The 22,798-nt window shown below is 45.3% G+C and overlaps 1 long non-coding RNA gene across 1 annotated transcript; it reads right to left on the minus strand.

Moving 5' to 3' along the window:
- Window positions 1–8,676: 8,676 nt before the first annotated feature.
- Window positions 8,677–10,474, minus strand: LOC109305936. Its single transcript, XR_002099775.1, has 2 exons — window positions 10,402–10,474; window positions 8,677–10,041 (listed from the first exon to the last, which is right to left on the minus strand). It is a non-coding gene; the product is annotated as an uncharacterized LOC109305936 (long non-coding RNA).
- Between the last annotated feature and the right edge of the window lie 12,324 nt (window positions 10,475–22,798).

The following is a 22,798-nucleotide window of genomic DNA, read 5'->3' on the forward strand; positions in this document are numbered from 1 at the left end:
TCAAAAACCAGATTCCAGAAAACAACGCTGCTGCAGATGAACGTCTCTCTAACGAGGGGAAGGAACTTGTCACTGCTTAATAAGAGGCTTCTATGCAAGTTGGGGCTCATTTTTCAGGGACGGTATGTACTAGCCCTTTGGCAGTCTTCTATTGATTTTCACACCACAGCAGAACAGAAGCATCTGTTTCCTCCCCCCTCACACCTCCCAACCTTTGCATCTACACTAGGGAAGTGACTGTGTTGCAGGATAGATCTTTAATCCAGCTGGAATCCAGTTATGTTATGCCAAAATTTGGTATGCCCACCCCTGAGGGTGGAGCTGAGCTGATGTTTTGCTATAACTAAGAACAAACAAGTCATATATTAGGCTTAAATGAGACGAGCACTTCACATAGCCAGGCTAAGAAGAATTAAGTCTAGGAAGTACCAGGATTACAACCCATTTTTTAAAATCTTATCTGGTTATAACTTTCTTTAGTAGCATCTATATAGTCAGGATCAAATAGCGCTGTAACACTACTGGTCCCCAAAGGGCAACACGACAGAGCTGAAACAGTCTGTTTCATAGCAGATAGGTCACGAGTGTCCTTGCTGCTACTCCGTGAGCTGCTGCTATATAACATTTTATGCACCAGTATTTATCACCAAATATTTAATTCTGCAGAGCGAGTGAGCTCAGAAAATATCTGCCAAGAGAGTTCAGAGATCACAGTGAAGGGATAAAAAGGAAATGGCAATTTGTTTTCTCTCATTTTTCTCCTGTAAAAGGCAGAAATTGCTCCTGAGGGTGAATATTACAAGATTGGTTTGTTGGTTCTGACAAGATGTAAAGGAGCTAGCTATACTTATGGGCTGCTTTCTAACTCTTCCTGGGGAGAGAAGGCACCAGGATAGGGGCCAAATTGACAGTGGAAAGTTAACTGAAGCTGTCTTCATGTTCTGCAAATCCTCTGGCACCAATTCTGAGAAACAGAGCTGGACACAACAGCCCATAATTCTCAAACGCTTAAAGCCTCATCCCAACCAAGTTTGGAAGGCTGCTCACACAACCACAAATAGGAAAAGCACTTGAATCTCTCCGAATACATTCCTGAGTCTAAAGGTTCTTGTGGATGGCAAAGAGAGGCTACTCCCACCCCGCATGGTGTGTCCATTTCAGTAAGAGGATAAATGATCTACATACATGTATTTTTTAAGTGTTTTGGGATGAATGTCTATTATTTTTGTTGTTCTGGCTTTGTGGGATGGAGGTTTGCTATGTATTCAGTTTTAATTAATTGCAGTCCCATCTTCATGGTATCATAGTATCATGGTACTTAGGGTTGGAAGGGACCTAAACAGATCATCAGGTCCGTCCCTCTGCCCCATGCAGGAGTGGGTGCTGGGATCATATCACCCCAGCCAAATATCTGTCCAGCCTCCTCTTGAAGACCCCCAAGGTGGGAGAGAGCATCACCTCCCTTGGGAGCCCATTCCAGAGCCTGGCAGCCCTAACCATACGGTAATGTCTCTTGATGTCCAGCCTGAACCTTGCCTCTAACAATTTGTGGCCATTATTCCTAGTAAACCTGGGTGGTGTCCGGGGGAACAGAGCCTCCCCCAATTCCCGCTGGTCCCCTCGGTGAGTTTGTAAATGGCCACCAGATCCCCCCTCAGCCTTCTCTTGTGGAGGCTGAATAGGTTCAGGCCCTTTAGCTTCTCTTCGTAGGGCCTGCCCTGCTGCCCCATGATCATGTGAGTGGCCTCCTCTGGACCCTCTCAGTGCTGTCCACATCCCTCCTGAAGTGCGGCGCCCAGAACTGGACACAGTACTCCAACTGTGGCCTGACCAACACCGCGCAGAGAGGAAGGATCACCTCCCTGGACCTGCTTGTGATGCATCTGTAGGTGCATGACAAGGTGCGGTTGGCCTTCCTGACTGCTTCCTTGCATTGGCAGCTCATGTTCATCCTGGAGTCAATGATGACTCCAAGATCCTTTTCTGCCACCTTGTTGACAAGAAGGGTGTTCCCCAGCCTATAGGTGTGTTGTGGGTTCCTTCTCCCTAGGCAGCACCCTGCACTTGTCTGCATTGAATCCTATCCTATTCTGATCTGCCCACCTCTGTAACCTGTCTAGATCTCGCCCCACAACTTGGTGTTGTTGCTGGCAAATTTGGACAGTGTGCTTTCCACACCCACATCCAGATCACTGATCTGGAAGGCCAAAGCACAAATGGAGCTGCAACTAGGAAGGGACATGAAGAGTAACAAGAAGGGTTTCTACAAGTCTGTCTTCAACAAGAGGAGGATCAGGGAAAGTGTGGGTCCCTTATTGAATGGGGGAGGCAACCTAGTGTCACAGGATGCAGAAAAGGCTGAAGTATTCAATGCCTTTTTTTTACCTTGGTCTTCACAGGCAAGGTCAGCTCCCAGACAACTGCACCTAGCAGCACAGTTTGGGGAGGAGGTGAGCACCCGACAGTGGCAAGAGAACAGGTTAGGGACTATTTAGAAAAGCTGGACATATACAAGTCCATGGGGCCAGATGGGAGGCACCCAAGGGTGCTAAGGAAGTTGGCCGATGTGATTGCAGAGCCTCTGGCCATCATCTTTGAAAACTCATGGTGATCAGGAGAGGTCTCAGATGACTGGAAAAGGGCAAATATAGTGCCTGTCTTAACAAAGGGAAAAAGGAGGATTCAGGGAACTACAGACCAGTCTTCCTCACCTCAGTCCTTCGAAAATTCTTGAAGCAGATCCTCAAGGAATCCATTTCTAAGCACTTGGAAAAAAAGGGTGATTAGAAACAGTCAGCATGGATTCACCAGGGGCAAGTCATGCCATGGTTGCCTTCTGTGATGAGATGATTGGCTCTGTGGACATGGGGAGACCAACAGATGTGGTATACCTTCACTTTCGCAAGGCTTTTAATACGTTCTCTCACAGCATTCTTACAAGCAAGCTAAAAAAGTCTTGTTTAATGAATGGACCAAAGCAGATAGGAAACTGGCTGGATCATTGGGCTCAGAGGGTAGTAATCAATGGCTTGATGTCTAGGTGGCAGCTGGTATCAAGTGGAGTGTCCCAGGGGTCAGTCCCGGGGCTGTTTTTTTCAATATTATCACCAATGATCTGGAAGATGAGATGGAGTGCACCCTCAGCAAGTTTTTAGGTGACACCAAGCTGGGGAGTGTAGTAAATATATTGAAGGGTAGGGCTAGGAATCAGAGAAACCTTGACAATTTGGAGGATTGGACCAAAAGAAATTTCGTGAGGTTCAGTAAGGACAAATGCAAAGTCCTGCTCTTAGGACGGAGCAATCCCATGCACTGGTACACCTGGGGGCTGACTGGCTGGGCAGCAGCTCTGTGAAAAAGGACCTGGGGATTACAGTGGACAAGAAGCTGCATATGAGCCAGCAGTGTGCCCTTGTGAAGAAAGCTAATGGCATACTGAAATGCATTAGTAGGGGAGCTGCTAGCAGATCAACCAAAGTAATTTTTCCCCTCTATTTGGCACTGGTGAGGCCACATCTGGAGTACCATGTGGGCCCTCCACTGCAGAAAGGATGTAGACAAATTGGAGAGTCCATCATAGGGCAATGAAAATGGTGAGGGGGCTGGGGGACATGACTTCTGAGGAGAGGCTGTGGGAACTGGGCTTATTTAGTCTGGGGAAGAGAAGACTGAGAGGGGATTTAATAAGAGCCTTCAGCTACCTGAAGTGGGGATCCAAAGAGGATGGAGCTAGATTTGTCTCAGTGATATCAGATGACAGAACAAGGAGCAATAGTCTCATGTTGCAGCAAAGGAAGTCCAGGTCACATAGTAGGAAAAACTTTCTCACTAGAAAAGTAGTAAAGCACTGGAACACGTTACCCAGAGAGATTGTGGAGTCTCCGTCTCTGAAGGTTTTTAAGACCTGGCTAGACAAAGCCTTTACTTGAATGGTCCTTTGGGGGATGGTCCTCCACTGAGCAGGGAGTTGGATTAGATGACCTCCTGAGGTCCCTTCCAACCCTCATATTCTATGATTGTTATGGATGGTTTGAGACTGAAGCAATAAAACTAGACATTTCAGAACAAAACCTTTTCTTCCTCCACAGGGAAGAAGTTCTTGTGCAACAGAACTTGTACATGCCTTCAAATAATTAACTCAACATATGTCACTTTGTGGTAGGGGGGTGTGTGTGCGTGTGTGTGTGTGTGCGTGCATGTGCGTGTGTGTGCGCGCATGTGTCTATCTAAATAAATAAATAAAACATGACTAGCTAAGCATTTAATACCTACCCAGGGGGTAACAACTTTAACAGCCTGATCCAGTGTGTGAGAAAAATCTCTTACTGCATATCACTTGGTTCCTATTTACCTTTTCTTTTTTTCTGCATCTCTCTGCCTTCTTGTTTACAGCTTGCCCTCAAAGCAGAGGCTTTAAATGAGAGAAGAAAATTGTACCTGTGGTAATTCTGAAACTCAGTGGAGAGGAATGTTCAGGTGTTTGAACTAAAAAATAAATCATATATATTGCCCTGTTTATGTGATGTCCAGCTGAATTGTTTAGTCAAAATGTTTGCATAGTTTGACTATGTTTCAATTAAGCATCCAACTTCCATGTGCCTACTGAAGCAACTCATCAACCACAAAAATAATCCCAGTACATCCCATGCCAAGCAGGGATGTTAAAGCTTGCATACAAATGCTGCAATATTAACCTTCATCTGCTTCCTGTTCACTAGGGAGCAGGTAGATTATAGAACAGACTGAGGCTTTAATCCTTTTATTGCCCTTCATCTGGGTTTGTACACTTTCAAATATTTTGAGAACATTTAAAACCCCTCCAGTTTTAGAATAATTTGGGATTTTTCTCTGCATATAGACATAATGTTGGCATCTAAATGCTCAGCCTACCCATAACACTCTGAATACAGCCATTTTCAATTTAAAAACCCATCTCTAATTCTATCGGACTTTTTAAAACAAGCATGTTTAATTAAATTTGTGTGTGTGTGTGTGTGTGTGTGTGTGTGTGTGCATGCATGCACGCATGTGCACTTCTGCATCCACAGCTATGTGTGTGTGTGAAAGGAAATTTCTACTGGACAGACTCAAGCTGCTGACTCGTGTATCATAGGCCCTAGACTGCTAACATCCAAGCCTCTCCTTTCTCTCAAGCAGCCTGCACTCTTGAAAGAAGATGATGCACATTCTCTCTCCACGAATGCAATGAAATCCTAAGGGCCCACACGCTATGGCATGGTCATGAACTTGATGTCTCAAACAACCGCTGTGAGATTACCTGCCCTGTTGCAAGGCACGCTGCACATTAACACTTCACTCCGCTATCAAGCAGTGGACGATGGATATGTATAAAAAAATAGTTGCTGGGAACTATATATAACTTACCTTCTCAACTACCTTTGGAGAGATTTACTATTTGGTTGCAGAATACAAATTTAACCGGAACCCAAGGCTTAACAAAGGGACCAGTCTCTGAAATCTTAACTGACACACACAGCAGCTGCACTGTACTTTGCCAGTCAGTTTTTCACTATTTTAATGAATGTTTTACATTATCTTTTCTTGCCATCCAATTGTCCCAGATCCTGTTACAGAACACAAGGCCCGCTTTTCACGACCTATATCACTTTGTACTGACATAATGCTCTTATAACTCTGGAAATGCCAAGCCACGCATATGCGCCTCTCTAACTCCCTGACAACTAAGCCCTCTTGGAGTTAGCAACTTTACTGTGTTTCATTCCACAAAGGAAATTCTATTCTCAAGGCAAGGCATCAACTTTGGCCACCCCTACTGCAGATAACAATCCAGGACTTTCATCACATTTTTGACCCATTCTTGGCTTTCAGAAATAACAACAGCTGCTGAAAGCTATACAATTTTAGTTGTGCTTCTCTACCTTCCGCCAGCAATCACGCTTGTGAGAGGCCAGGAGATTAAATAGCCTGAGGGTAAGTCAGTCCCCAACAGCTGTTGCCTCCAGCATTCTCCATTATCAGTGACTTCACTGAAAACATATACATGATCTTTCAGCATGTTCACAAGTGGAGAGAAAAAGATTAGGGAGCTGCCTCCCATGCCCATCACAAAATGTACATGGAAGATTCAATAGTTTCTTGAAATTCCCAATTGTTTCATGAAGACCCTTTTTATTTAAAAAAATCTCTACTTCAAGGAAGAATGAAAGAGAATGAAGCTGAGTTATGGTTTGTCAAACCAAATAATAGATTTGTATAATCATAGAAAATTAGGGTTGGCAGGGACCTCAGGAGACCATCTAGTCCAACCCCCTGCTCAAAGCAGGACCATCCCCAACTAAATCATCCCAGCCAGGGCTTTGTCTAGCTGGAATGGTTTGTTCCTGAACCCTAAGGGTACTCAATCCTGATTTATAAGAAAGGGATATAAACTGACTGAACAAATGTATTATCAGAATTAGAAGGAAGTTTCTCAACATCAAAGAAATGATGTTCTGGAACAGGCTTCCTATCTGAACAGCAGGAGTAAAAAAAAAACTAATGGCTTTTTAGATGACGCTTCATAAGTTGCCTACAGTAGTACGAACCTGGACTTAATGACTTGGAGCTCTCTTCCTATGTCCCATATTCCTACGAGAAGTAGCTTTTAACCTCCTGTTCATTCTTTCATTTTGAAGATGAACTCATCAGAAAAAAAATAATGGAGGGTGAGAGGTGAGCAGCCAACAGTGAGGACCACCCACAAGTGATGGTGGTGAGCAGTGTAGGAGGTGAGCAGCCAACAGTGGTGACAGAACAGGTTAGGGACTACTTTGAAAAGCTGGACATGTACCAGTCCATGGGGCCAGATGGGATGCACCCGAGGGTGCTGAGGGAGTTGGCTGATGTGATTGCAGAGCCTCTGGCCATCATCTTTGAAAACTCATGGCTATCAGGAGAGGTCTTGGATGATTGGAAAAGGAAAAAACTTAGTGTCCATATCTAAGAAAGTGAAAAAGAGAATCCAGGGAACTACAGCCTCACCTCAGTCCCTGGAAAAATCTTGGAGCAGATGCTCAAAGAATCCATTTCTAAGCACGTGGAGTAAAAGGGGATTAGGAACAGTCAGTGTGGATTCACCAGGGGCAAGTCATGCCAGACCAACCTGATTGCCTTCTATAATGATCTGACTGGCTCTGTGGACATGGGGAGACCGCTGGATGTGGCGTACCTTGATTTTAGTGAGGATTTTGTTATGGTCTCCCACAACATTCTTGCAGGCAAACTAAGGAAGTACAGGTGGGATGAATGGACTATAGGTGGATAGAAAACTGGCTAGATCATTGGGCTCAGACGGTAATAATCCATGGCTTGCTGTCTAGTTGGCAGCCGGCATAGGCGACGCATAGTGTGGGCATGGTTAGGGCATGTGCTCCCCTGAGATTAGCCCTCGCTGGCCAGGGAGTGGGGAGTGCCAGCCAGTGCCCCCCTGAGAAGTGCTGGTGGCAGTTCTGGTTTTGCTGCTGGTGCTCCTGGGGTCGGCGATCAGCCTCTGGGGGTACTCTGCCCCGCTGGTCAGTGATCGGCCACTGGTGCCCCTCCCAGAGGCAGGAGGCAGCAGTCACCTATGGCAGCCAGTATCAAGTGGAGTGCCCCGGGGGTCAGTCCTGTGGTTGGTTTTGTTCAATGTCTTTATCAAGAACCTGGGAGATGGCATGGAGTTTACCCTCAGCAGGTTTGCAGATGACACCAAGCTGTGGGGAGTAGTAAATATGCTGGAGGGTAGGGCTAAGATTCAGAGTGACCTCAAGAAATTGGTATATTGGGTTGCATTGGTAGGAGTGTTGTCAGCAGGTCATGGAAAGTGATTATTCCCCTCTATTCAGTGCTGGTGAGGCTACATCTGGAGTATTGTGTTCAGTTTTGGGTGCCCCACTACAGAAAGGATGTGGGCAAACTGGAGAAAGTCCAGCAGAAGGCAACACAAATGGTTCAGGGGCTGGGGCACATGACTTATAAGCAGAGGTTGAGGGAACTGAGTTTATTTAGTTTGGAGAAGAGAAGACAGAGGGAATTTAATAGCAGCCTTCAACTGCCTGAAGGGTTGTTCCAAAGAGGATGGAGCTGGACTGTTCTCAGTGGGGGCAGATGACAGAACAAAGAGCAACAGTCTCAAATTGCAGCAAGGGAAGTTTAAGTTATATATTAGGAAGAATTTTGTCCCTAGGAGGGTAGTAAAACACTGGAACAGGTTACCTAAAGAAGTGATGGAAGCTCCATCCTTGGAGGTTTCTAACACCTGGCTAGACAAAGCTTTGGCTGAGATGGTCTAGTTGGGGACGGTCCTGTTTTGCGAAGGGGCTTGGACAAAATGATCTCCTGAGGTCCCTGCCAACCCTAATTTTTCTATGATTCTATTATTCTATCCCCATTTCATAGCTAGGAAGGGTAAGGCAGAAACTTGAATGCAACTATATAGCAGGTATATGACATTAGACTTAATGAACTAGAAATACAGGAAGATGTTTGATAGAGAGAAGATTTTTATGTCATGTGAACCTAAGACCCTAATTCAGCAAAATACACATACGTCTAGGTGCTGGGTTTAGTGAGGGTCCATCCTTGGCAAACTCATCTCTAGTCATATGACAAAGTCAAGTGCTTTAATATTTTTGTCCTTGGGCTGAATAGTTGGGAAAAGAAAAAAGATTGCAGAAACCACTCAGGAAGACCTGTTTTTAAACTTATGTAGAAACATATTTATATAAAACTTCATCTGTGTGGACTGGAAGTCTCAAAGGCTTTAAAAATGTCAAAGAAAAAGTTTTTGTGAAACAAGGTTTCCATCATTTAAACAAGCTTTCTCAACTACAGCAGCAGGCAGTGCACTTCACCAGGTCTTCCATGAATGTCAAGGTGACAATGCCTTTCTCCCAATTAATCCCACAATTTACAATTGACTGTACTCCTGCTAAAATAACCCCAGGCCAGCAGGCCAGATTCCTTCTAGTAATTAGCCTTTAACCTCTCCGTCTTTGTTTTTTCAATTGCCTCCAAATCTATGTCAAATGGCTGTAGTCGGCTTCTCTTGAAGGCTATCCCAGATGGGCTCTGGCTGACCTTTGAAGCCACATGCATTTGTCAGGAAATAATTTCTAAGAGATTTTAACAGCTATTTAAGAAACTACTTATCAGTTCCATGAACCCTGTGGAAAGGCAAGGCAGTGGTTGCCTGTTTCTCTAGGAACAGTTTGATTTCCTTACCCCGCTCCCCTGTTTTGTCTTGCTCTTTAAACTGTAGAAAGCCATAAATCCAGCACAATGGGGTCTATTAATTAGTTTTCTTATTAGAAAAAAGATCTATAGCATTCTGGGGTGCAGAGAAATGTAATGCAGTTCTGCCTAGTGGGCCAGTTCCAGACAGGCGTTGCCCAGCATGAGAGATGAATGGGCTCATGTGCAGTCAAGATATTTAGCTATATTAGATGGAATTAGTTTGGCTATCTGTATGCTATGGCTTCCACAGTCTAACAGTATGCTGTGATAAACGGGGATGGAGTTGGAGGGTCTGTGTTTTTAGAGCAAGAAGCCGAAAGCTCTATCCCATTTGCAAGGGACTGAAAGTTGGTTGCAAAATGTGAATGTAAGTCCCACCTTTGAAATCCCATGGAGCCATGGCTCCAGGCCCTCCTACAAAAGCTCTCTACCACATGCTGTTACACTGGATTATGTTACCTTTGAGAACACCTGAAGGTGGTCCAGCTAGTGTTGTGTTGGACCACCTGCTTGGGACCCAGTATTGCAAGCTACCTACTTGCTGTTCTAGATTGGTTCTCTACAGGAGGATGCAGACTCCACCTCCCCACAATGAATTGGAGAACGTCATCATGGCCATGGTGAGGTAATTCAGTCCCAGCCTGTGAAGGGCTTTGGAAAACAGAGCCAAATGCTTGAACTGTCGTAGGATGGGGAGCTGGTAACAGGCAAGGTGCACTGGTGCAAGAGTCTTCCAAAGCCACTAAGTGCTTTCCATTAAGTCCTGCAGGGACTCAGGGACCTTTCCTTAGAAGTTCTTTACCTTTCCTAGGATTAAAACAAGGAGATAAGTTTCAGAGCGAAGACATATGAGCAAGGCAGAAGGCAGTGGTTTTTTGTCGGAAAACCCCCCTCTAAGGGCTAAACTGCAGTGCTCAGATAAAATGTAACATCTCAGAGGATCCCATCATTTCTGTTTTCTCACAGGCCAAGAAGCCTAGCAAACTTTTAAAAAGAAAAAAGACCACTTATGCCCTTGAGGCCTGCTCGTTTTTAGCCCGTTTGTCTCTAGGGCAGCATGTAATCCCTGCTCCTAGGATGCTAGTGCCGTTGTTTTAAAACCCCACCTGGTCGTGGAATAGATTTCAAACGTGTGTAAAATTCTTTGTGGGGTAACAGCAGTGCCACTTATCCGATAAAACCTGCTGTTCCTCAGTTGGCAGCTCCCTCTTCTGATTCCATTTTCTAGGCTGGGTGTGCTATGGGGAAACAGGGGACAGGGCATGTAGTTAGCCAATAAATAACAGGGGGAGCATCATATTCAGTCCTATAGAAGCAAATACAGGTGATAGAGAACTCAGAGGGGCATCTACTTTATTTAACAGCCCAAAGGAAAACAAGAAGCACAAGGTCAAATGCTGCTCCCTACCCCATCGGTGCAAAAGGACCAAACTCAAGTGGAACTATGAGGTCTCTGCCATACCAAGTCACAGCCGCTACCCTCTTTCCACCAGTGTGCCAAGGAGCTCTGCCATTGTCTGCTTCCCTCTTGGCAGCAGTATAAGGAAGGAAGAAATCTGGGATAAGGTAGAGGTGGAGGAGAGTGATCAGTGCGTGCAAAGCTACACTGAGCTACCTCTCTGACAGGAGGCACGGAGGAACTCCAGCTTCCCCAGCTCACAATTGAGACAGCGAAGGACAACTTGGGCCAAACTGCCTGTTCACTCAGAACTGGGTCAGGTGAAAGCTGCTGTTGTCACCCTGCATTGGAAAGGTAATGTGTAGTGAGCAAGTTGGCTGGCATTCAGTTGCTGTGTCCTCAATGCCTGAGCTGGGTGATGTGGGACACTGGGCAAAGGAAATTCCTTGTTAACTATGAGGGAAACCTAGAACAACCTGCTTACTCTTTGAAGGCTGTGACTCTCAAAATATTTTTGTAAAAAAAACTGAGTAAAATCTATACTAGGTTTTGCAGAGTCCTGATCTAATTGATCCCATGGAAAAGTGATGAAAGAAAGAGGCAAATTACTCTTTGCATAAGTGCATTTTAAGTGTGTTTTCCTCCTTCAGTTTGCTGCTCATTTAGATCAGCAGTGCCTCTTACCTAAACACCCGGTGCCCTCGACTTCACACATCCCCGTTAATATTGTGTTATTTTACTGCAAGGAATCCTTATGTCCACTGGCACCCCCAAAGACTAGTTCTTGCCTCTGGAGTGTGTCGCAAGAGCATGGGAAATAATATGTCTAGTAAAAACACGTAAAAAGCAGATTGGAGAGCAACAGACTTTCTAGACAAACCAAACTTGTGAACTAGACATTGTGTCAAGCCTTCCATGGAAAGCCTTTTCTTGAGAAAAAGGTAAATCTTTGAGCACTTGTAAATCAAAGCTAAGGAGCAATCGACATTTTTGTCACACTCAAACTTTTATGCTCTGTGGCTCTCTTCCCACTCAGGAAAAGAGCAAGAAAGACAGTAGCTCAAGTAGAGACTCCTTCTTTGAAAACGTTTTTTCTCTATTTGTTTTTCCAATGGTGACAATTACTGACTAGCACTTTAAGGGGGCCCTTGTTTATCTCTACACATAGATAATATTTTTTTAGTAGCACCATAAATGCTCATGGTTATGTTACAGAAATGTGAGAGAGACTCTTTTCTTCTAAAGTCCTCTGCATCTAAATTAAGGTATGATAACGGAAGTTAATAATCTTTAGCTTTGTGGTTTAAGGCCATACAGTTGCAGCATTCGGTTATGTTTGTGCCATCAGTTTGGTTTTAAATTATTTTAAAGATTACAGGGCATAGGTTTCCTGGAATTGCATTCTGGGCAGGCAAAGGACCACACATGGCAGACCCAGGTACAGGAGGATACAGTTTTAAGCAGAGATGTGGCACAGAAGTATGAAAATAAAGGCTCTAAAAGATCAATCAACACGACCAGGATTGGTATGTCTTTCCAAAGACTATTAATTATGAGGCTTATACTTCTGGCACCATTAACTATACTTGCCTTGTTACCTATTTGTTAATGCACAGTGGCATGATGCCCCTTTACAGTTATTGCCTCGTACAAAAGGATCAATAAAATCAGAGGTTGATGGCCAAATCCTTTCCTGATTTACATCCAGCATGATCTCATTAAAGCTAATGAGGTTCCATAAGGTGTAAATCGGGACAGCATTTGGCCTTGAATATTCAAATTAGGTTTAAATCAGTGAACAGCATTGGCCCCAGAGCAGTATCTCTTGGCAAAATCAAGCGACCCAACAGGGAATATGAGGAGGGCAAAGGCTCGTTATCACAGAATTATAAAAGGAAGCCCAAAGATGAACTTTTAATCTTGCCAGGGTGCACATCTGTTGGAGTAGTGGCAGACATCATGGCCAGACTGGGTATATTGGGAACCATCTCCTATTGGTTGCAAGATGGTTTCCCAAAAGGGTGCAGTTAGAAACCAGATGGCCTAGCTGTGAACCTGTGAGAAGATCGGTAACCGTTACAGTCTCATTTCTTCAATGACAGCTGAGCAAATACTAAATCCTTTTCCACAAATATTTGTTTGAACTGAGGAAGAAAAAAAAAACCCCTAACATCTTGGATCCAACCTTGCTTGCCTTCCCTTTGTGTTTGCTTTCCACTTAACAGTCACCCAGCCAAATTTCCTAGCACAAATACTCAAAGTTAATTTTAAGCACCAATTATTATCTTTGGCAAATGTTCTACTTTCCTGTCCCTTTCTTGATGTATGCCTAAACATCCATTCAAATTTGATGTATAGCTTAGAGAAGTGTGAGCCAATGAGCTGACTTACTACCCCTGGAAAATATGAGATTATATGGAGAATATTTTTGTAATATTTGAAGAGGCAACAGTTTGTTCCTATTGACAGCCCCATAAGAGTTGCTGCTCAGCACTGCTTAGAATACAGACTTCTGCTTGAGAAGGTCCACTGTTGGGTTTTGCAATTAGGGTTTTTCACATTTTCACATCTGCATATTCCCATGGTGATTAGGGCTGTGCAAAGCTTTGGTCCCTGACTCGATTTGGCAGAGATTTGGCCCGATTTGGTGGCCGAATCTCTGAATCTGAATCAAATCAGAGGACCCTTTAATCTCTCAGAATCGAATCGGGATCCTCTGAATCAATTCAGAGAGATTCGGAGTGATTCAATGATTCAGCTTTAAATGTTTTTTCTACATACCTCAAGGTACCAGGAGGCTCGTGAACACTGAGATGCTGGAGCAGATGAAGTGTCCCACAGGAGCATGGGGGGCTCCCCAGCATGCTCGGCAGCAGACCCGGAAGTGGACCAGAAGCACTTCCAGTCCACTTCCGGGCCTGCCAGGGAGAGCACCCTCCCTCCCCCCCCGGCTTGGCAACTGATGCCTCCTGGCTCTGGGGGGGCACCCGGGGTCCCCCTCATGGCCGATCACTGAGCCAGCGGGAATGCGGGGAGAGGCAATGTGTTTGGCTTCCAGTCCACTTCCAGACTCACCACTGAGCATGTGGGAGGGCCCCTTGCGCTCCTGTGGGCCTCTCCATCTGCCCAGCATCGCACCGTTCACAAGCTATGCCTGCTACCTCGAGGTACGTAGAAAAAACATTTAAAGCTGTGTCTATGGCCGAATCACTGAGTCTCTGAATCAACATCAATTCAGATTGGATTGAACCAAATCAGTTTCAGATCTGGATTGGACCGAATCAAATCGGGGACAGTCATTTGAATCAACAAATTGAATCACTGTCCTTGATTTGGTTTGAATCTAAATCCAAATCAAATACAAACCATTTTGCACACCCCTAATGGTGATTACTTTGTGATACAGTGGTCAGTTATAACACACTGAATAGCTCCTTCATCCTTTTCTGACTGGCCCTTTTAATGGCCTACTCTAAGGCTGCCATTTCCTAGGAACTACAGGCTAAGTCCAAGAAGGACCTCATGCATGACAAGGGCAAGCACTGTAAGTGTTTAACTCTTAAGATAATTTGTTCTGGAGTAAAATCAAAGATCCTGAATTAGCTATACTGGCACCCTCTGCCTGAATGGGGAGCTGAGTGCTGCTAACACAGGGAGTTAGGTACCTCACAACAGGACCTACAGGCTACTCAGAAAGTACACTAGAGTTACCCAATACAAAAGACTTGATAACTGGGGTATCATACTCCTGCAGCTCAGAGACAGAGGATTACAGTTCTGGTACACACTTGGAAATAGGATGCTGGGCATTGTTCTCTGCTTCAAGGACTATCTGTGCATTTAATGTTGGTGTACAATGTACCAACAGCCCTTGGTACAGGAACTGGACTTCACGAAAGTCCTTAATGACTAAACTAGGGAGTCATGTTTCTCTTGCTCCTTTTCTTTGGTGCAATGGATCTATATTTCTTTTCCACCCAGTGAAACAGCTTTAAGAGAAGCAATTAATACAGCCACCCTAGAACAGCTCAAAGCCCGAACATGAAAGCACTGTCAGAAGATGTGGGTTTGAATGCCTGTCTGGATTTCCAATATCCTGGGGATTACTCAAACCACTCAGCTGCTCGATAAAGTAGTACCTCCCCTATAGTTTGAAAGAAGATCGAGTGAGTGCTACTATGGAATCTGATCAGTTAGGTCTGCCTTGGGAAAATGCATGTCACTGAGCTTCTTGGATGAGTTAGGTAGAGGGATGCCTATGTCCTGGATCCTCAGCAGGATTAGGTCGGGAAGAGGCAACGAGCTGTTCATTATTGATCAAAACTGATATACTTCTGGGTATGTGCAGAAATGGAACTTTAGGTAGTCAGGGAAATATTCAAGTCAAAATCTTAGTTAGCTATGGAGTTTGGATGTCTTCTGAGTTATACAGCAACTGAGGTATGGTTTTCAGATACCACAGTTCTGGATTTAGATATCGACATTCTAGCCAAATTTTTTTTTTTGATTTTTTGCAGGGCAGGGGTATCTTGCCCTATTTTTCCGAGACTGATTCTTTGGGACTAGGCTCTCCTATTTAGCACAACAAAGCCACTTTAAAGTGGCCTGTCAATCAGCTGGGAACTTGTTATATTCCTCTTCCAGCTTCTATATTTCTCTTCCAACTCCTTTGATGGTTTCTCCCACTCTGAAGCCAGTTGCTTACTCTTATCCAACATTTACTGAAGGGTGGAATTGGAGCAGCCTCGTTACATGTGTACAGGTGCCCCCAGTGCTTGAAAATGTGTAACAACTCTATGGCTGGTTTCTATCCAGCTTTAATTTTTGAACATGTAGCAGGGCCCTATGGCAAGCCCCATGGGATGATGCTCTCACGATGCTTGAAATAGTCTCAGAATGCTTGTGATGTTGCTCTGCTTTTAATTCCTGTGCCACTGTTTTAAACATGCAATTCTTTCTGCTATCTTAGGGTACATCTGACTGCATCCTAGGGCTTCTTGGGGTGGGATATCCCCAGACCTGCTCTAACCACCCACTCCCTCTCACACCCACCAACACCAGAAATGCAGTAGTAAAGCCACTCCTGAGTATCCCACATAGTCATTCTAAAGCATGCCAGGGATAGAGGTTTTGAGTGCAGCCAGGAGGGGACAACCCCTGGAATGGCTTCCATGCCACATTTCCACATGTGAGCAGGAACAGGTATGCAGGGTATACTTAAGAGTATCCCTCCTAAGAGGGACCACAGGATCATCACCCCCAGATAGCACCATGCTGGATAGCACTAGGAGCATTAGATAGCACCATGCTGTGCTAGCTATGGTACCAAACAGGACAAGAAGGCTCAAAATTAGCTAGCCAGCTGCAAAAGGCTTAGATTCAAAGTCTCCATCAAGATACAGCAAATTAATACAGGCATACCTCGTTTTATTGCACTTCGCTTTATTGCCCTTCGCAGATATTGCGTTTTTTACAAATTGAAGGTTTGTGGCAACCCTGCGTCTAGCAAGTCTATCAGCGCCATTTTTCCAACAGCATTTGCTCACTTCGCATTTTTTAGCAATAAAGTATTTTTTAATTAAGGTATGTACATTGTTTTTTAGACATAATGCTATTGCAGACTTAATAGACTACAGTATAGTGTAAACATAACTTTTATATGCACTGGGAAACCAAAAAATTCATGTGACTTGCTTTATTGCGATATTCGCTTTATTGTGGTGGTCTGGAACTGAACCCGCAATATCTCCAAGGTATGCCTGTATAGCGTAAGAGGGGGCACAAGGAAACAAAGGGACATGTATAAATTGGTCAGCATGAAAGACCATAGTTAGGACACACTAACAGCAAGTTTTGCATCCTATGTTAAACCCTTTGCAAGAGCCCATAGCCCTAAATGTGAGTTTTTAGGCAAATAAAGTATTCCATAGAGAAAGTCCTGTAGGCCACACCCAGTGTACATTGTTCACTGCTAGTAGGTATTACTCATTCTGGTCCAAAATATTTCTAAAGGTTATCACACTAATCAGCTACCACAGAACAGCTATAGTTGAGGAAGTAAAGCAATCAAAATAGAAAAGAAAATGCTGGCTGTTGTGCCTGAATAACATTATGCAAAACAAAGCACTTAAGGAGGAATGATGGCAATGCAAATAAATACCAATGAAGGTCAGAATTTTTGCATAAATCCTCTTCCAAGCAGAGGAAAACAAAACATACCATACAACACACCTATTCAGAGCCTGATTGCTTTCAAAGACCATTAATGCTCTTTCTTTACAGTTCCATAGGCAAAAGAGAGGTCCCTGGAAACACATGCTCCAATCATAGAACACTTTTGCAATGTGTATTTGGCTTCCTGGGCAGCTCAGTATTGATACTTGGTCAGTGTATAGCAGTCAGAAAGCAATAAAATATTAGGAGAGAGAAGAAATAGGATGGAAATTATAATTGACAGCAGGCCCTCAGTATAATTCCTGAGATCAGCCCTGGTCACTCATGGCCACATCCAAAAAAGGATTTTGTTCTTATTTTAGTTGCCTGAAGTCCACCCCAGGACCTCAGTCCAAAACTGCAGTCTTAGGAAAGTGCCTAAACTACCAGCCTATAGGCTAGGCGGGAAGGTAGAAGGCGAAGGAGCCATACTTCATCTTCCCATTGATGCTCTGCCAGTGCCTGGAAAACTATGCAAGACTCATGGGACCAGGGAGGAAGCACTCAAGAGGGACCACAACTGTGTAGCTGTGTGGTTAGGACACTCAGCTGGGATGGTAAAAGACCCAAGATTGGTGCCAGCTCTAAGGATTATTTCTGATTTCTATCCAATGACCATTTAACATAAAATGCATAAGCAGCAATCAGAAGAGAGTCCAGGACTTCCCGTGCCAGAGTGCCTTCACCACCAGAGGAAACCTTCCTTTGCTATCATGTGCTTTCTCTTCTGGCTGCATGAATCTTGTATTGCTTTCTGCACACTTGCACAGCATCAGCAGGAGGGATGAAGCATGCCCCCTTCCTCTACCCTTAGCCCTACAGCCTTGTGGTTTGTCCACTTTCCTAGGAAATGGAAGGTAAGGGTTTGAACCCTCCGGCAGAAGAAAGCCTACAAATCATGTCTCCCCATGGTTGGGCAAGTGCTCTAACACCGTGGTATTACGTAAAGCGGGACCTATCTTGGGCACCAGGACTACCTCCTCTAGTAGTTGTGCTTTAAACGAGAGACCTCTGTGCAGTTTTTTAAAGAGTTAGAAAAAACAGTTGTTTGTATCTACCCTCAAGAGAAGACTCCCACTCGAAGCACCTGCCTACAGCCCTGAGTCAGGCACCTAAGTTCCCAAAAGACCAAGAGGTAAGATACATTTCTGTGCTTATCACTTCTGGCTAGCTAGCTCTAGGTCACTCTTTTCTTAGTGTGTGGGTTTTTTGGACCTCCTTTCTCAGGCAACCAACTTGAGTCCAGACAGGGGGCCCTCGTGCCTAAGTGGGATTTGAATTCTACTCCAGGGGCCTAACAGGTAGGTGACACCACTCCAGTACCTAAGTCTCTATTGGATCTACCCTCAACCACCTGCTGAGAAAACCAGCAGAAATAGAGGCGGGGGGATGAGAGAGAGAGAGCCCCAAAACAATTGGAAGCATGAAAATAAACTTCTTCATAGAAAGAATGAGAGGCAGGATGTCAGCTTGTATAAATCAGTTAGCTCTTCTCCCATCAAAGCAGCAGCAGCAACTTAAAACAGCTGAGTGTTTTTTGAGGAGACAAATAAAAGGGACTGTGATAAAAAGAGAAAATAATAAACAATACGTAAGTTGTAGATCAGGCTGTCCTATAGCCTATGTCAGACAGCCTCCCCTTAAAGCAACAAGGGGATAGTCTTGAAATAGGAAGTCATACACTCAGAATGGAGGAAAGGAACACATTCGTAACAGTTACCGAGGTGTGACGGGTGAAACTCATTGTCACATAGTATTGCTGGCATTCACAGAATTTAAGAAACAAAGAGTCATTTTCACAAATCTTGGTGCTTGAAATTTAGTTCCTGAATTTGTTTTTAAGCATCTAAAGCAACTACAAAATTTAAATAGCCAAGCTTGAAAGTACTGGCCAGCTACCTACAGGGACAAGGAGAATATTCACTGCTCCACTCCATTAAACCATTTCTAAGGTAAATAAATTTCATGTTCCTGAGGGTGATGAAGAATCTCCTCTGGGCAGGTTCGTCTACAATTGAGGCCATGTGGTCTTGTGGATGCAACCTAGTAAGGGTGTACAAAGCAGCCCCTGATCAATTCAGATTCGGCCTGAATTAGGGACAGTGATTTGATTTGTTGATTCAGATCACTGTCCCGGATTCAATTCAGCAGAATCCAAATCTGAAGATCCAATGCTGATTCAGAAAATCAACAATTTGGACACAAACACAGATTTAAATGTTTTTTCTACATACCTCAAAGTACCAGCACAGCTTCTGAACACTGCAATGCTGGGGCAGATGGAGCATCCCACAGGAGTGTGGAAGGGGTCGGGGGGTCCTCCACATGTTTGGTGACGAACCCGCAAGTGGATTCGAAGTACTTCTTGTCCACTTCCTGGTCCACCGGCTCCCTGGCTCAGTAATTGGTCATGGGGGGTCCTCAGATGCCCCCCCAGACTCAGGAGGCACCAGCTGCCGAGCCAGGGGGGTGTGGGTGGGGAGGGGGACCCCATGTGCTCCCTGGCAGAACTGGAAGTGGACCAGAAGAGCTTCTGGTTCACTTCTGGATCTGCTGCCCAGTGTGCTGGGGAGCCCCCCCATGCTTCTATGGGATACTCCATAAGCCCCAGCATCGCAGCACTCAAAAGCCACCTGGCGTCTAGAGGTATGTAGAAAAAAACATTTAAAGCTGTGTCTATGTCCAAATGGCAAATCTTTCCGAATGTCTCCAAATTGATTCAGAGGGCTCCAATTGATTCGGAAAGATTAAAGTGTCCTCTGATTTGATTCGGATTTGGAGATTTGGCCGCCGAATCTCCGTCAGATTGAATCAGGGACCAAAGCTTCACACAGCCCTACAACCTAGGTCTTTCAAGTGCTCTATTTCTAGCTCTGCTAGTAGTGTGCAATTTTTAATCTCTCTGTGCTTCTATTTTCCCATCTGTAATATAGGATAACGAGACCTCCATCCTTTGTAGAACACTTGGCAGAAAGCACCGTGTGAGAACCAGGCATTAACAGGAATATGGAGGCTCTCTCAACTTGCCTGTTAAGGATGGTATTGTGACTGCTCTCAGAGATGGGATAGCAAACTAACTGACCACTGTTCTGGTAGGGTAGAGCTGATTACAGTTCTGAGGATAAGCAGCTTCTTCCCCCTCGGTTAATTTATGGGGGAACTGAAGAAGGTCCAGAAATTGCTAATCTAGTATTCTTACCAAATGTCCAGTCCCTTCCCAGCACATATCCATTCCCACTTGCAACCCCAATCAACTTCCATACCTTTGTCCGAACTTCTCCTTGCCATTCATTTCTACCAGACCAGCGCCTCAAGTCTCAGTTACGATTGGAGCTATGTCGTGTGAGGCACTGTACCAAAATACAACAGAAGACCATTCTCACCACAAGGAACTTACTAAATAGACAACTGGTAGAAGGAGAAAGCAGCACAGACTTGGAAATGGCTTGGCAAAAACTATAAAGTCAGAAAAAGGAACAGAACCTAGATCTGCCAACTGCTGGCCTTGGCAACGTGTGAATCATGCTACCCCTGTCTCATTACTGTTTATGGCGAGTAAGTTTCTTTTTGATTTTTCCCTCCCATTCTCATATAGAATTATTGCACTCACATCAAGCAAACAGCTCCACAACAGACTTGCTGAAGCAGGGACGAAAGTGCAAGCCCACCCCTCCACCTCACGTGTTGTTTTGCAGTAGAAGATGACTAAACTCTTAACTAAGGAGACAAATATGGAAATCCTATGCAAATTTAAGCAAATCGCATCTGACATTTATATGATACTGATAAAAGACAAACATGTTAAGCTGCTTTGAGAGTAGAGCATGTTTCAAATATTAAAATAAAAAGCTCAGAGGTTTAAACAATAGGCCAAACTCTCATCTCTCTCCAGCACAGACAAGGTGACTTCACTAATTTAACAGTGTCATTCCAGCTTTATAGCACTGACACAAAGAGGACAATTCAGTCCATTATGTGTTGTACATGACTAAGCACACATATTCTATTTCTGTCTTCCTCCCCATATGAAGACTGCTCCTCCCCACCCATGTATTAACTCCTGGTGTGTTATTAATGCCCTCACTCTTACATGAACTCAAAAGGGCAGATAAGGAAGGAAGGACTTTGACTTTTTAACTATTTTATTCAGGGTTTGGGGTACAAAAAGTTGGCCCCTCCAGAGGCCAGGTCCAATATACAAAGCAAAGACAAACACATTACCATCAAACCAAGAGCACCATGTCATTACATTCAGAACATCACACCATGACAGACACTTTTGCTGTATTACACATTGTGTCTTACATGACAGGACACTCGCCACCCGGTTGTCTAGACCAAAGCCTTCTATAAAAAAACGATTCCTACCCTGCTCTATCCAATCATACACATGACAAACCCTTCAACTTCCCACACACATAAAATAGCAAAAAGCAGCCTGGTGAGGGCCCAGGGCATGGCACAAGCTGGGAGTCACAGTCTGACACTAAGTCTGCCTGGTCATCCAGACCGGTCATGACATCAGAGCACATATTGAAGACGGCCGTCCTCCATGTGGCACAGTGCTCCCTTGAGGGCCTAGCATGCCTCAAAGGTGGGCATCACAGTATGCTCGAGCTCCAGCAAGAGGCATGCCCACACCAGGAGACCAAAAAGCCACAGGGCATCGTCTGAGCCTGTCCCAGAAAGCCGATTGTGGCAGCTCTTGAGGACGACCAGCTTGGCCTGACCCAGTAGAAAGTTGACCAGGCAGATGGCACCCAACTCGGCTGCCTGGTAGGGGTAGAAGTACATGTTGCTGGTCTCTGAGAAGCTCCTGCCCAGCGCTCGCAGCAGCACCTTGAGGGTGACAAAGAGTGGCTGCAGGTGGGGACAGTCAAGGAAGGTGTGAAAGAGGTTTTCCTCAATGCCCCCAGGGCAGAAGGGGTAGGCCATCGAGGCAGCTGGGTCAAAGTGGAACACAAATGTGCCAGTGGCTAGGATGCTGTGCAGCAACTGCCACAGCAGGTCACCAGTCTTCTTGGTAGTTGGCAGGTTATACAATATGTGCAAAGCCGGGTGGGCTGGTAGGGAATCTGGGAGCCCCAAGCACCATCGCTACCGTGTATGCACCTACATGCCAGCACCAGGGTGTACTGGACATAAACCACCCAGGCATATAGGCTTCTATGCAACAGAAAAGCAAAGGGGAAACCTGTGTCACTGTCAGGAAGCACAGCGTCAGCAGGGTGCCAGGCCTGCCAGCCAGCTCGCCAGCAATGGTGGGGTTAAAGGCATCATGAGAAAAGCCTCACTCGGGGCATCTGTGGTATGGGGGACCTGGCATGCCCTCAGATGGTCATCCAGGGTGGCTTCTGCCTCTGGTGGGAGGGCCACCTGGATGTCATGCAGGAGACAGCCTATCTAGCCAGGTGGTCAGGGCCTCGAGTGAGAGTTAGGCTGACTGAGCGGGGTCAAAGAGATGGCTCAGGCAGAGGACATGCACCTGGATGAGAGCAGCCATGGGGCTGGTGGAAGCCAGGCTTAGCACAGGGCACCTCAGGGCTGGGTTGTGTACCGGGGTTCCCTCAGCAGCTGCGGGAACTGCAGGTGCCGGGCCTGGGGCTGGAGGCAGAAGCTGGCTTGCCTGGCTCATACCATACCATGGTAGAAAGCCAGAAGCACCACCCAGTTCAGGAGTGTGAGGACCAACAGGAAGAGCTCCCAGTTGAAGATGAGGGCCCCACCCTCTGCAGAAACTGACATGCCAGTTGTTGCCAGGGTAGGTGCTCCTCACCGTAGAGGAGTCACTGAAGAGCTTGCAGGTGGAAGGCGGCCACCTTGCTCGCGAGGTCAACCAGGCTCTGGCCACCCTCAGTGACAGGTAGGTAAAGGACAGCTCATGGGAGCCAATGGCACCCATCCTAGAAAAAATCTACCAAGAAGCGTTGGAGCCTCTTGAGTAGGTCCTGT

The sequence above is a fragment of the Crocodylus porosus genome, unplaced genomic scaffold (genome assembly GCF_001723895.1).
Source record: "Crocodylus porosus isolate Cpor-Errol unplaced genomic scaffold, CroPor_comp1, whole genome shotgun sequence".
NCBI lineage: Eukaryota > Metazoa > Chordata > Crocodylia > Crocodylidae > Crocodylus > Crocodylus porosus.